Raw genomic sequence first — 14,367 nt, 5'->3', positions numbered from 1 at the left:
GCTGGAAGGGGGAAGCAAGGGGAAGAAGGGTAAGAGAAAGCTCAGGGCTCAGGGTTGGGGGTCTCACCGGACCAACCTGACTTTCATACTAACCTGCTCCTTGGTTTGCATGTGGCCTTTGGGGGCCAGTCTGGCAGCTATCCTGCCATAGACAGCTGTGTTCCTCCATCTAGTGCTGAGACCATGGATGTTGGGGGCATCCCCCCCAAACCTGAATAAGCTCCATGATCTCCATCCTGGACCACGAAGGCGCCCACCTTCTCCAGCCCCTGTCAGGCTCCTGGGAGCTGGTAGACTGCTCCTGGGGAGCAGTGGAGGGCTGGCTGCCAGTGGCTTGCTGGCTCATGCCTACTGGGTCAGGGGCAGTGACTGCTGGCTCTGGGCTGGCAGGCTTGGAGCTGGCACAGGCACTGTGGCCAGGGTCTACCCCTTTAATGTCTCTGGGCTGGGGGAGAGGAGAGTAAGCTTTCCTGGTTGTGCCCAGAGTGGCCACCAGGGCTCCCTGGGAAGGGCTGGAAGCCCCCTATTTAGAATTAAGTGTCTACTCATCACTTAATTCGTAATAGCTATTTCAAATTTGGCATTACTCCTCGTAGAATGATGTTTACCAAATTCAAAATAAGGGCTCCACTATTTAGAATTTATTTCAAAATAGCGGTTTGCCTGTGTAGACGCTATTAAAGTTAATTAGAAATAACCACTGTTATTTTGAATTGACTTTGTAGTTTAGACGTACCCTTAGACTGCAAGGGACAAGGACCATGTCTTTATAAGTTTCTTGTGAAGTTCCTAAAACAATGGGATCTCAGTCTAAAGAAGTGGCAGGCATTCTGGCCTCTTCAAAATCTGAGAGTCTTATAGGACCTAGTGAAAGCTCAGAGTCTTTTGGAAAGTAGTTGCAAGTATGATGAACAATCATTATTAACCCCATTTTACAGATGGGGGAACCAACGTTATAATAAAATTTTCAAAGGACTTGTACAAAGCTACACCACAAAACTAGGATTGGAAATTTTATTGACTCTCAACCCTGTGCTCATTCTTCCAAATTGGCTCCCACAAGAACAGCTCTGAATAGAGTCCGTGTCCAATCATGTGTACTAAAATTATATCCCTAGCCATATGTACATGTGCAAGAAAGCTCTTAGAAAGGCATCTCCCACCCTTGCAGCACTTATGCTTCTACTGATGCTAGATTCGCCAAAACCAGTCAGAAAGGGGGTGGCTGCTGCACCTATTTCAGTGTGGCATAGCAATAGTGCTCTATCCAGTTCCATAAGGCATTGTTGACAATGGCATTGTGCAGCTAAGGCACTAATTTTGACCTGTGACTAAGGGCATAGAATATTATTATTTTATTATTCATATTTCAGTAGCATTTATAGGCCCAGATTACAGTCTGAGGTCTTGTACAGACATAACTGTCTCAGCCTGAAGAGCTGACTATCTAAATAGACATGACAGATGCGGGGGTAGGAGAGGTTAATAAAGGATATAACATATAAACAGAGATCAGGACAATGAGTGACAAATCTCTTGTTAAATCCTCCGATTTCTTCACCTTTCTTTAGAATTTGGGCTATATCCTACTTACCTTACTCTTGAAACTAATCCCACTGACTTCACTGGGACTGTTTATGTAAGCACAAAGCTCACAATTTGGCCCTTTATGATGTGCAGAAAAATCTGTTATATTTCTGTCCATTCACTTCCAGAAACAAATAGAAGTTTTGGTAAATTACAGTATATTTCTTCCAAGTAGCATGCCTTACAAAATCACAGGTGCCTGATTAATTTTATGTACCTTTCTATTGGGAAGACAGGCAAGAAATTCAAGTACAATATAACAGTCAGTATGATAAATGCCACGGCAACTACAGTTGAGCAGTAGAGGACACTGAGTGCTATTATGGCCTATTGTTGCTATGAATAGAACCACCCAGACACCAATTAACATCTCATTGCTATGATTACTTGCTACAGTATCTGCTCCACTAATCAAACTTGCCCCATTTTAGTCCATATTTTGATTTCAAAAAGTTATACTAAGAACAGATTACATTTATCTCAAATGCAAATAAATGTGACGCTTAAGAAGCTAATTAAGTTTATAACCACCGAGAATAACATTAGAAAGAAAATTAAATTTCTGGTTTGGAGGAAAACCTTTTAGGAAACATTTGTTGAATAAACATAAAAGAAATTCTCTTAATGTACTGTGATGCAAATACTGTTATGTTTATATTTTTCCATATGCCAATCATATGTAATTCTTATAATTTCTCTTCCACTGAACACCCTTTTCTAATTTAGCAAAGCTTGGAGAAAAAATATTTACTCCCAAGTATGCTGTATATATTAACTAGAAGATCTGACTGGCGAGTAATAAAGATATCTAACCAAACTTTGTAAGAATGCAGTTTCAGCTATGTAAAAAATGATAACACCATTAAACACATATCAAATAAATGCTGCAGCCAAAAGAGATGAAATCAAGAAAAACATCTCAAAGATTTCTTATGCCAAATATTTAGTGCTCATGAAATGTGCCAGACTGAAAGTAGTGGAGAGTAAAGTTTTCTGTTTATGCCTTATGTAGGCAACAATTGCGCAAGATTCCTTAATACGAGCTTGATCCTACAAAGTACTGGCTGCTTCCAATCCAGCAAAGGACTTAGCTCTGCGGGTTTTGCTGCACTTACTGTAGCAATGCCTAAGTGATTTAGAAGCCTAAATCTCATTTTTAAAAGTGATCTAGGCATTTTATATGGAATTTAGGTACCTCAGTCAGTTAGAGATTGCACCACTGAATGCAGGAATGCCCAAATAGGCCATGCGTAACTTTAAGTATAGAAAGAGAATACGGGGCATCCCTGCTGTAAGTCGCTTCGGTATACAGCCGGTCCCCAAGTTATGAACTGGTTACAGACTAAACATTTGGTCGTAACTCGAAATGTTTGTAAATTGGACCACATTGAGTTACATTGCGACCACGCTGTTCGTAAGCACGGGTTGCATTCGTAACTTAGGAACCGCCTTTACGACAGCTTAATGGGAGGTTTGGTCGTAAATGCGAATGGTCATAAATCGATCGTTCGTAACTCAGGGACTGGCTGTACATCCATTCCGCACTAAAATTGTTTATGCTTATAGGAACAGATGCATTATAAGTCCTCCCATTCCGTGCTCTTAAGTTGTGCAACCCTGCTCCCCCCCCTCCCCCAATTTGCGCAAATGGAAGTCAGACCCAGGAAAAAAATTCCCTGCTTTAAGATGTTTCACTTTAAGTCCAAGTTTTTTGGAACGTCTCTTGGACTTACAGCGAAGACGGCCTCTACATGCATAATCAGATAAGTAGATGCATAAGTGCTTGGGGGGATCAGGTTTGGTTTGGAGCGACAGCTCCTAAGGGAAAGATGGAAGGTTAGTCTGCATGTTGACTCATATGTAGATCTGGGAGGGTTGCTCAGGACCTGGGGTCAGGGCCAGACGGAGGCATGGGTGAGCCGGGCAGCTGCCCAAGGCGTCAACCGATGAAGGGCGCCTGATGGCTCCCACAGCTCCGGCCCACCCGCATCCCCGCGGCACTGGCCAGCAGCGCCCTTCCCCCCATGGCTGTGGGGCCCTGCACAGCCTGGCGCGTGTGCTAGCAGCGCTGACCGGGTCAGGCTGGGCAGTGCATGCACCATGCGCCACAGGGGCAGGTCCTGGGCTGCGCGCCAGCAGCCGTGACTGGCCCGCGCATGCACTAGGCACCTCAGGGGCGGGCCCGGGCACCCTGTGGGGGTGGGCCCATGCTCCATGGGCGGGCCTGTGGGCGGCGCCACGCGCCCAGAGGTGGCGCCACACGCCCGGGCCCAGGGAGCTGAAAGGGCTCAGGCTGGCCCTGCCTGGGGTAGCATGTAATTGTTCATTCTCAGGAGCCAGGATGAAGCCATGATTCAGTCATCATGCCACCTCCTGCCTCCCTCTTGCTTTGTAGTGGCCAAGGAGGAAATTCCAGACTGCCCCACTGTGTCGCCAAACAGCTGATCGGCACAGTGCGGCAGCCATTTTTATGTAAATGAAGCGGCGATTATTTAAATCGCTGTTTCATTTTCCTATGTCTAGTAAACTCATCTACATGGCTCCGTCGACGGAGCCATGTAGTCTAGACATACCCCTGAAGTCTGCCTTCTCGAGATCCAATATCTTTATTGTGCCCTTTTCCCTAATACCATTCCTTAGAATCATAAACTCTATCATATCATGATACCAGATTTTCAACCTATTCCTATTCCTCTCTTCCCTAATAGCTTTCTCCACCTTCTGCAATAAGAAAATTGTCTTTAATACATTTCAAGACCTTGTTGGATAATAATTATTAGCAGTTGTGGTGATGAATTTATAGTTGAGATATTTGTCCAGGAGAAACTAGATTAAGAACATCTAGTCACTTCACATAGGCCACCCTATGATAATCATTTTCAGTTACTACTGACATGGATTGGATTCATAATGGACAATGAGTTGGGAAAATCTCTTAAATTTAATTGCCCACGTTCTGAGCCATACAGTGCCTCAGCAAACATATTCTGATGGACTTTGTTGTGATGGTGTCATTTCCAAGGGTTTGGGAGTTGTTTTTTTCATATTTATCACATGCCTTTGGCTTGCTGATATGCAGAAAACATCCCTTTCACTGCAAATTTCAGTTGTTATAAGCAGAGTGTGATGGGGCAGCCCCACCCCACACTCAAGCCCAGGGAAGCCACCTGGTGCCGGGGGCGGAGAGGGCTCCACCCACACAGCCCTACTGGGCATGATCCCAGGGGGACCAGGGTATAAAAGACTGCCAGCCTGCTCCGAAGGGGCAGACCGTGGCCAGAGCTGGAGCTAGCGCCCAACTGCCCGCGGCGCAGACCGGATGGACAAAGCGGGAGTCGCCAGGCTTGCTGGATCGGCCACCGTCAGTCCCAAGCCGAGCTCGACCCCAACGATGGAGCCACCAGCCGACCTCCCTCTCCCCCCCGTGACCCAGGCACAGGACCAGCCACCCCTCAGCCCCGACGCTGACTGGGGAAGTGCCACGACCGCCACGCGACTCACGCCGACCGGTGAGACCAGTACGGGCCGGGGGCAGGGGGTAGGAAGCGACCCAGGGCAGGGAGCTGGAAAAGCCCCTGAGGGCTCGACGCGTTGTGGGGAGGAACCTCCACCGAGCCAGTGGTGGGAGCCACCTGCCGCTAATAAGGTCCTGGGTCAGGGTCCGGTAGAGAGGGAGGGCCCAGGCCCCCTACCCCTGCTGCCCTGAACCCCGGCGAGTGGGGCTGGGCTAAAGGACTAGGCTGGGAGGCCGTATTTCCCCTACTGCAGGGGCAGTGGACTTTGAGACTAGTCCAGTGGGCAATATTTCCCCTAAAAAGAGGCATCGCGCTTCAGGCCTAGACCCGAGTGGGCTGAATTATGCCCCGGATGGGGGCGGCAACCCCACGCGCGAGGGAAGGCCCCTGACACAGAGTATTTTGAATATTGAGATGTGTCCCTAATGATGCACCATATTTTAATGCCTTGGATTAGGACGAATAGGGTTGTACTTGAATCTTGGAAAATAATTTTTTATACAGCAGCTGACAGGTTTGCTGGATTAGTGTTTATAGTTCTTATTGACATCCCATGATACCTTTCCATAACTGAACAGAGTTTAGATTGACTCTGGAGTATTAGCACTTGATGAAGGTAATCTGTTTTCTTGGCTGAAGCTCACAAACAAAGCAGTTAAATCCCCATTACAAATGGCTAAACAGGGACCCATTAAACTTCTTATAGGCCTGTCTCATTTCTATAGCCCCTGAAACATTTATAAAGGGCAATGTTAAAAATTTACAGAACATTGAGATAATTTCTTAAGCAGAGCATTATGTGTGTATGCATATACAATACAAAAAAAATCTGTACTCTTTCTTTAAAGGATAAATTAAAAATAGCATCAGAATAAAAATAACTTTTTCAGCAATTTGACCTACTCTAACTGCTTTGTTTTTCACATTTTATTTTAAAAGTATCCTAGCAAAAGAAATGTGACAGCTGGAAAATAGTAATTTACACTGTAACTATGAAAGGTAATATTGATGTCAGTTACTCATAATAAAGCTGTCTTTGTTAATGTCTGTTTCAATTATTAGTTCTTCAACCATCCTGACAATATAAGAAATCAATTTGGAAATGGCTGGCTCTGAATTTGTGATGAATATGGTAATAGTGGATATATCTTGTTAATGAGCAATCACATATTAAGAAACATGGCACATTATTTTAATGAACCTATTCGCATCGAACTATAGATGCCACAGTGTGTGCATACCTATATATATTTTTAAAAATCAATCCCCATCAGACTAAAACAATTTTTGAAAAGTCGTGCTTTTTTTCCTCCATAATAGTGAAATATATCCTTTAATAGAAATGATATTTTTCACCTTTTGTTGAAAGTTTACTATGATAAATACAGGTATTTTGTAAACTTCAGAGTAAAAATATCTAGCATTGCATTACAGCAGCGTAACTTCCTTGTCTGCCAGGATTTCTTTAAAAATTAACTCTTATTAGATGACTCTATGGATTGGCTATATACACTGCAAGCAATAGCATCTGTGATTGCTTGGTTCAGGCCAGCCTTTTGGTTACATTTAGCAAAGAAGGCTGTGCTTAAATCTGAGAAGTAGAGCCTCAGGGAGACTTACAGAAACTATTTGCATTTGCTATCCTCATTATGGAGTCCACTTTCTATTCACTACAACTAACTCTTGTCTCTCCTCTACCAGGAGTGTTCTCTTCCTGGCTCTCCCACTAATCTGCTCTTGGATCTGGAGCAAGTTATTTAATCCCTCTTTTCCTCAGTTGCCTCAATTGTAAAGCAATTTTAAATATGTAGATGAGAAGGGCAATCCTCACTATAAAGCACAGCCAAAAGGAGGACGTAAGTTTGAATCTCACACTATGGTCCACGGAGTTGCACCAGTGTAACTGAAAACAACACTTGGCTCTTAAATCTCCTCTTGCCAGTCAGTGAGAGCTCCTCTCTACTCTTGCAGTGACAAATGCAAAACTATTTTCTACTTTTCCTCAGGCTCTGGCCCTTCTTCCCTGAAATCAAGGGGAACCTTTCCATTGGTTTCCATTGAATATAATCTAGCTAGTGATGGTGTATGTAAACCCTGCACTGAGTTATCTGCAGAATACCAATCATTGTGGGCCCAGGAGGCCATGACCCCTCTTCCTGGTTGCACATGCTCAATTGGGCTATGGGATGGCAGCCAACACTCCTGACAGTACTGCCCAAAGACCCGGATTATACTCCAGGGGACTCGTTGACTGTGGAGACTGCTGTTTTTTATGTCCCATCCCAGAAGGAAGTAAGGCCCTACCTAGGGGCCATGAACTGTTATGTTGCCCTACCTGGAGGGCTAACTCTCTCGTTGCAACTTCCTACCTTCATCCTGAGGATCGCAGGGCCATAGGCTCTTTGTTTGCCTTGCCCTGCCCAGCAGTTATAGCTGGTTTGCTGTCAAACCTTGCTCAGAGGATTGCTTGATTGTTTTGCCACACACAGCCCACAGACTCTCCAAGAGTGGTCCCATGTGGGATATATGGGGGTGCCTCAGCTTGGCCCACAAAGCCCTCCATATCATGGTTTCTCAAAGAATATAAGCTAGAAGTTGATAATTAAAGTGAGAGAAGCAGCAATGGGATTTTTTTAGGCCACATATGATTCAATAGCTCATGGACACTCATAATTTTTCTCCTTCCTAGAAGGCTCCCAGGTACAATAGTTAATTCAAGTTGCCCTTGCCAGGGATCACTATATCCAGTGCTTTTTTTGTGATGGTACTGCTCAGTACACAGTACCGGCACCTTCTGCCAGAGCTTACCTGGAAAGAACAGAGAGTATTGGCACCTCTATAATGAAAATGGCTGACAGTCAGCTGGGTCTTAAAGAGTACCATCACTTTTTTTTTTTTTTTTTACAAATAAAGCACTGTTATATCCCACAAAAGTCACTTTAGTGACTCAGGTCAGTGGTATTTGTGTATAATAGAGAGACAGCATTTGCGGAGTTGATTGAGAATGGGAAAATTCTATTGTCTGGACCTTGATTCAATCTTATACAAATTTCTTTCCAACAAGCTGAATACAGAAGGTGGATGAAGTAATCATTATTATTGAGTATCAGAGGGGTAGCCATGTTAGTCTTGGTCTGCAAAAGTGGCAAGGAGTCCTGTGGTACCTTATAGCCTAACAGATGTATTGGAGCATAAGCTTTCTTGGGCAAAGACCCACTTTGTCAGATGCATGTAGTGGAAATTTCCAGAGGCAGGTATAAATATGCAGGCAAAAATCAGGCTAGAGATAACGAGGTAAATTCAATCAGGGAGGATGAGGCCCACTTCTAGCAGCTGATCTGGAGGTGTGAACACCAAGAGAGGAGAAACTGCTTTTGTAATTGGCTAGCCATTCACAATCTTTGTTTAATCCTGAGCTGATGGTGTCAAATTTGCAGATGAACTGCAGCTCATCAGTTTCTCTCTGAAGTCTGGTCCTGAAGTTTTTTTGCTGCAGGATGGCTACCTTTGAGGGTGGTCAACAAACATGTGGACAAGGGGGATCCTGTGGAAACAGTATACTTAGATTTACAGAAAGCCTTTGACAAAGTCCCTCACCAAAGGCTCTTAATAGTGGTAGAAATGTAGCCGTGTTAGTTTGGTGCAGCTGAAACAAAAAACAGGACTGTGTAGCACTTTAAAGACTAACAAGATGGTTTAATAGGGGATGAACTTTCGTGGGCCAGACCCACTTCCTCAGATCAAATAGTGGAAGAAAATTGTCACAACCATATATTTTTAATTGTATCCTTTGGTATATATGGATGTGACAATTTTCTTCCACTATTTGATCTGAGGAAGTGGGTCTGGCCCACGAAAGCTCATCACCTATTAAACCATCCTGTTAGTCTTTAAAGTGCTACACAGTCCTGTTTTTAGTTTCAAAGGCTCTTAAGTAAGTTGTCATGGTATAAGAGGGAATATCCTTTCATGGATTGATAACTGGTTAAAAGCCAGGAAAACAAGGGTAGGAATAAATGGTATGTTTTCAGAATGGGAGAGAGATAACTAGTGGTGTCTCCCAGGGTTCTGGGACCCAGCTACTCAACTTATTTATAAATGTCTGAGAGAAAGGAATAAAACAGTGAGGTGGCAAAATCTGCAGATGATACCTAACTTCTTAAGATAGTTGAGACCAAAGCAGACTGTGAAAAGCTTCAAAAAGATCTCACCAAACTAAGTGATTGGGCAACAAAATGACAAAAGAAATTTAATGTTGATAAAAGTAAAATAATGCATACTGGAAAAAATAATCCCAACAATACATACAATATGATGGGGACTAATTTAGCTACAACTACTCAAGAGAGGGTATGTCTACACTACCCCGCTAGTTCGAACTAGCGGGGTAATGTAGGCATACCGCACTTGAAAATGAAGCCCGGGATTTGAATTTCCCAGACTTCATTTGCATAAACTGGGCGCCGCCATTTTTAAATCCCTGCTTGTTCAAACCCCGTGCCGCATGGCTACATGCGGTACGAACTAGGTAGTTCGGACTAGGCTTCCTAGTCCGAACTACCATTACTCCTCATTCCACGAGGAGTAACGGTAGTTCGGACTAGGAAGCCTAGTCCGAACTACCTAGTTCGTGCCGCGTGTAGCCGCGCGGGACGGGGTTCGAACGAGCAGGGATTTAAAAATGGCGGCGCCCAGTTTATGCAAATGAAGCCCGGGAAATTCAAATCCCGGGCTTCATTTGCAAGTGCGGTATGCCTACATTACCCTCCTACTTCGAACTAGGAGGGTAGTGTAGACATACCCAGAGAGACCTTGGAGTCATTGTGGATAGTTCTCTGAAAACATCCACTCCGTGTGCAGCGTCAGTCAAAAAAGCAAACAGAATGTTAAGAATCATTAAAAAAAGGGACAGAGAATAAGACAGGGTATGTCTACACTACAGCGTATTGTAGTGTAGATATTTTGAAATAACGCATCTACACACAAAATGCATTTCAAAATAGCATTTTGCCCCTGGAAACTCTGATTCTTCTCATGGATGCGTTGCTGCGAGCCTGGCTGCACTTTCTGCAGGCTGCCATCTGGGAGGTCCATCGGAGGGCTGTCAATATCCCGGATGCCCTGCAGGAAAGCTTCACCCTGAAGAGCACTAAGAGCCTCCCTGGTCTGCCCCACTGGGGACTTGTGCCTCATTCCTCCCTCACGTCCTTCCACTTACCTATACCTAACCCCCCTTCCTGATGTCAAATAAAATACATGTATTTTCATGAACACAAACTCTCTTTATTTAACAAAACTGGGGGTGGGGAATGAAACTCTGGTGAGACTGGGGAAAAGAGGCAGGAGAGGGGAGGAAAGAGAGTGGGAGAGGGGAGGGGGAAACCTGGGAGGAGGGAGCTGGAAGGGGGAAGCAAGTGGAATAAGAGGGAAGGGAAGCTCAGGGCTTAGGGTTGGGGGTCTCACTGGGCCAACTTGATTTTCATGTGAACCTGCTCCTGGGTTTCCATGTGGCCTTTGGTGGCCAAGCTGGCAGCTATCCTGCCATAGACAGCCACATTCCTCCATCTAGTGTGGAGATCATGGATATTGGGGGCATCCCCCACTAACCTGAATAAGGTCCATGATCTCCACCCTGGACCAGGAAGGTGCCCACCTTCTCTGGGCCCTGGCAGGCTCCTGGGAGCTGGCAGACTGCTTCTGGGGAGTGGTGGAAGGCCGGCTGGCTGACAGTGGCTTGCTGGCTCATGTTTTGGGGCCACTGGGTCAGGAGCAGTGACTGCTGGCTCTGGGCTGGCAGGCCAGAGTCTACCCCTTTAAAGGCTCCAGGGAGCAGAGGAGGGAGAGGAGTGTTCTTGCTTGAGGCCAGAGTGGCCACCAGGGCATCCTGGGATGGGCTGGAGACTCCCTATTTCGAAATGAGTGTCTACACAGCACTTATTTCAAAATAGCTATTTCGAAATTGGCGTTATTCCTCATGGAATGAGGTGTATCAATTTCAAAATAAGCCCTCCACAATTTCAAATTAATTTTGAAATTGTGGTTTGGTTGTGGAGACGCTAGTAAAGTTATTTTGAAATAACGACTGTTATTTCGAAATAACTTTGCTGTGTAGACATACCGACAGAGAATATCTAATTGCCTCTAAATAAAACCATGGTACACCCACATCTTTAATACTGCGTACAGAAGTGGTCACCTCTTCTCAAAAAAGTTATATTGGTATTGGAAAAGGTTCAGAAAAGGGGAACAAAAATGATTAGGGATTTGGAACAGGCACCATATGAAGAGAGATTAAAACAACTTGGAGCAGCTTACAAAAAAGGAGACTAAGGGGTGATATGATAGAGGTCTCTAAAATCATGATTGGTGTGGAAAATTGAATAAGGAAAAGTTATTTACTTGTTCCCATAATATAAGAACTAGGGGTCACCAAATGAAATTAATTGTTAGCAGGTTTAAAACAAACAAAAGAAAGTTTTTCTTCACGCAGCACACAGTCAACCTCTGGAACTCCTTGCCAGAGGATGTTGGGAAGACTAGGACTTTAATAGGGTTCAAAAAAGAGCTAGATATATTCATGGAAGTTAGGTCCATCTATGGCTATTAGTTAGGATGGGTAGGAATGGTGTTCCTAATTTAGCTGTTTATCTGGAAATGGGTGATAGGAGAGGGATCACATGATGATTATTTGTTGTGTTCGCTCTCTCTGGGGCATCTGGAATTGGCCTCTGTTGGCAGACAGGATAATAGGCTAGCTGGACCTTTGGTCCGATCCAGCACGGTAGTTCTTATGTTCATATGACATCCTGAGATTAAAATGGCCTCAACACATTAAACAAACAAGCAAAACAAAAGAAATGATTTACCCTTTCTTACCGGGAGTATAGGCATCAATCAAACTATGCTGTTTTTACATTTTGTAGTTCCTGGGCATCTTGATAATTTCCAGATGGTGACTTGTAAGAAAAGATGTGAAGAATGGTTTGATCGAGTGTAATTCATATTCTACAGTTGCCTCAAAATATCCAGGGAATTTGAATCACAATTATTTTAAGGTATTACTTTTCTTCCTAACCAGCCATAGATGCCTCAAAGAGTAACAGTAAAAACAGCATTTTTTTAATCTTACATGGATCCTGAAAATATATGCTAAGCCATCTACACCATCTGCTGAGGAAAGGTCAAAGCCCCCAGCTGTATAAACTAGGAATAAACATTGTAAAGCTGATATTTTATATGGGCTGGAGCTGGTGCTTAAAGTGGTTTTAAGCAAATCTTCATAAAAGTCATGGATGCAGCTGACACTTGTTAGCATATTCCTTCCTGTGCAATCTTTGTAGAAAAATAACAAAACCTATTTTCCAACTATATTAAACAAAGTAATCTCTTGCTTGGTCTGAAACAAGTAGAGGGTTGTCTTATTTGCTTCACAATAGATATGGGACCCACTGGTCAAATAATCAATTAAATGTCCATCATAGGGTGGTAGGCAATCTTCCGGTCTGACAATTTCTTCCCTGCCCAGCTCCAAAATATTTATCATCCATAAATATTCAATCCTGAGAATGTTCAAAGGGATATAATTCTGATCATTGTACTGACAAGAATTACAGGACCAATTTGAAGCATGACTGACCCCAGCCTCATAACTCGGCAAACAGAAGTAGATGAACTGAAGAGGTTCTGTGAAAAGAAACAAATTTAATGGGGCAGAGGGTTCTTGCTCTGCAAATTTTGAAATAATAGTGAAATCTCTGTCTTAGAAAATTTTAGACCAATCTCCTTAAGAGAAAGATGTGAGTGGACCCTAAGAAGCCTAATGGATATTTATTTAGGATTCTAAAATAAGTTATCAGTTGCAAATTATGGTCTATTAAAAGACCCAGCACATGAACCAGAAATTCTGAGCTACTGCACACTCAGAAGTGTTATGACTTCTAAAGAAATCTGTGTCAGCATGAGTTTCATATGTTCAATATTTTTTGTTGCTTCTATTTTCCTTATTTAATAAATCTGACTGTCCCAGATTGTAATGTTAGATTCCAATGCCGGGTTCTCAAAGCAGATCTTATAAGAACAATTTATTTTGCACACCCAAGTGCTGTCCACACACATATTTTGATGTTTTGCAAACAAGAAATATCAATTTCAAACCTTGTTTTTGTTCTCTGAATTTGGTCCATTTATATTAGCCACTGCAAAGCAGGGCTTACATCATTCTGGCACTTTCCTGGGGAGCTGGAACAGTGTTACGTTACTGCAGGTACTATAATTTATGAGTGATAGCACAGAACTAGAAGTGCATTCTGGCTCCACTTCTTTCAGGGTGTGAACTCCAACCTGGAGTACACACACACAAAAAATTGGTAAAACCTACTGCAATATTTTTTTACATGGTCACAGCCTATAGGCCCAGACTCACATAATGCTTCCATAGCCTTCCACTCTGTGGATTTTGGTTCTACATGCTGAGTCTCTTTGAATAGATAGAAAGGTCCAAACCCTTTCAGGGGCTTGGTTAGGCTTGTGTTGCTTGGACAGGGACAATGAATACCGCACAGCTGACATTTCTGAACTCTTCAAAATGGGAATAGTTTTTTTTTCAAAAAGGTGATACAAAGTATAGGTACTATTGAAATATACCTGGCATCTGTTGCTGGTTCCTAATTGCTATTTGTATGAGAAATATATATATCTTTGGCAGACTACTAAATATTACTGCTTAAGTCTATTACTGGGAAGCACAATTTTCTGTAACTTAATTTCCTAAGCCTAATGAGCCTAGTAAATTTGCTCTGATGTCTTCCCAAGTTAATATATTAAATCTAATTTATTTGGCAAAAATTGGATAAATTTCCTCTTAATTGAATTAATCTAGAAGGGAAAATATATATATTACTGTGGAAATCTGTGATTTATAATCCACAGATGTGAAAGTCCTACTTTCATTCCATTCATTTACTAAGTTAAATTGCTACTTTTTTGTTTGTTTAGTCTACCTGGAAAAATAGCAAAGTGACTGATTACAATTTCGTCTTAGTCTTATATGGAAGTTTGCTAAATTTACACTATTTTTAGCACTATAAGGTATATAGAACTTCTTGTTCTATATGATTATTTGAATATTTACCTAGCTGTTCCATATCACATTTCAGTCAGCTACTACAAATTCAGTATAATGCTGTAATACTGATGTTTTGGATTTGTCCATTGACTTGCTTGTAAGTCTTTCCCAAAACAAATACATCCAGTCAATATATAGAAT

The sequence above is a fragment of the Pelodiscus sinensis genome, chromosome 10, assembly GCF_049634645.1.
Source record: "Pelodiscus sinensis isolate JC-2024 chromosome 10, ASM4963464v1, whole genome shotgun sequence".
In the NCBI taxonomy this organism is placed as follows: domain Eukaryota; kingdom Metazoa; phylum Chordata; order Testudines; family Trionychidae; genus Pelodiscus; species Pelodiscus sinensis.
The sequence above is the reverse complement of the archived record's forward strand: the minus strand, read 5'-3'. Positions refer to the sequence as shown.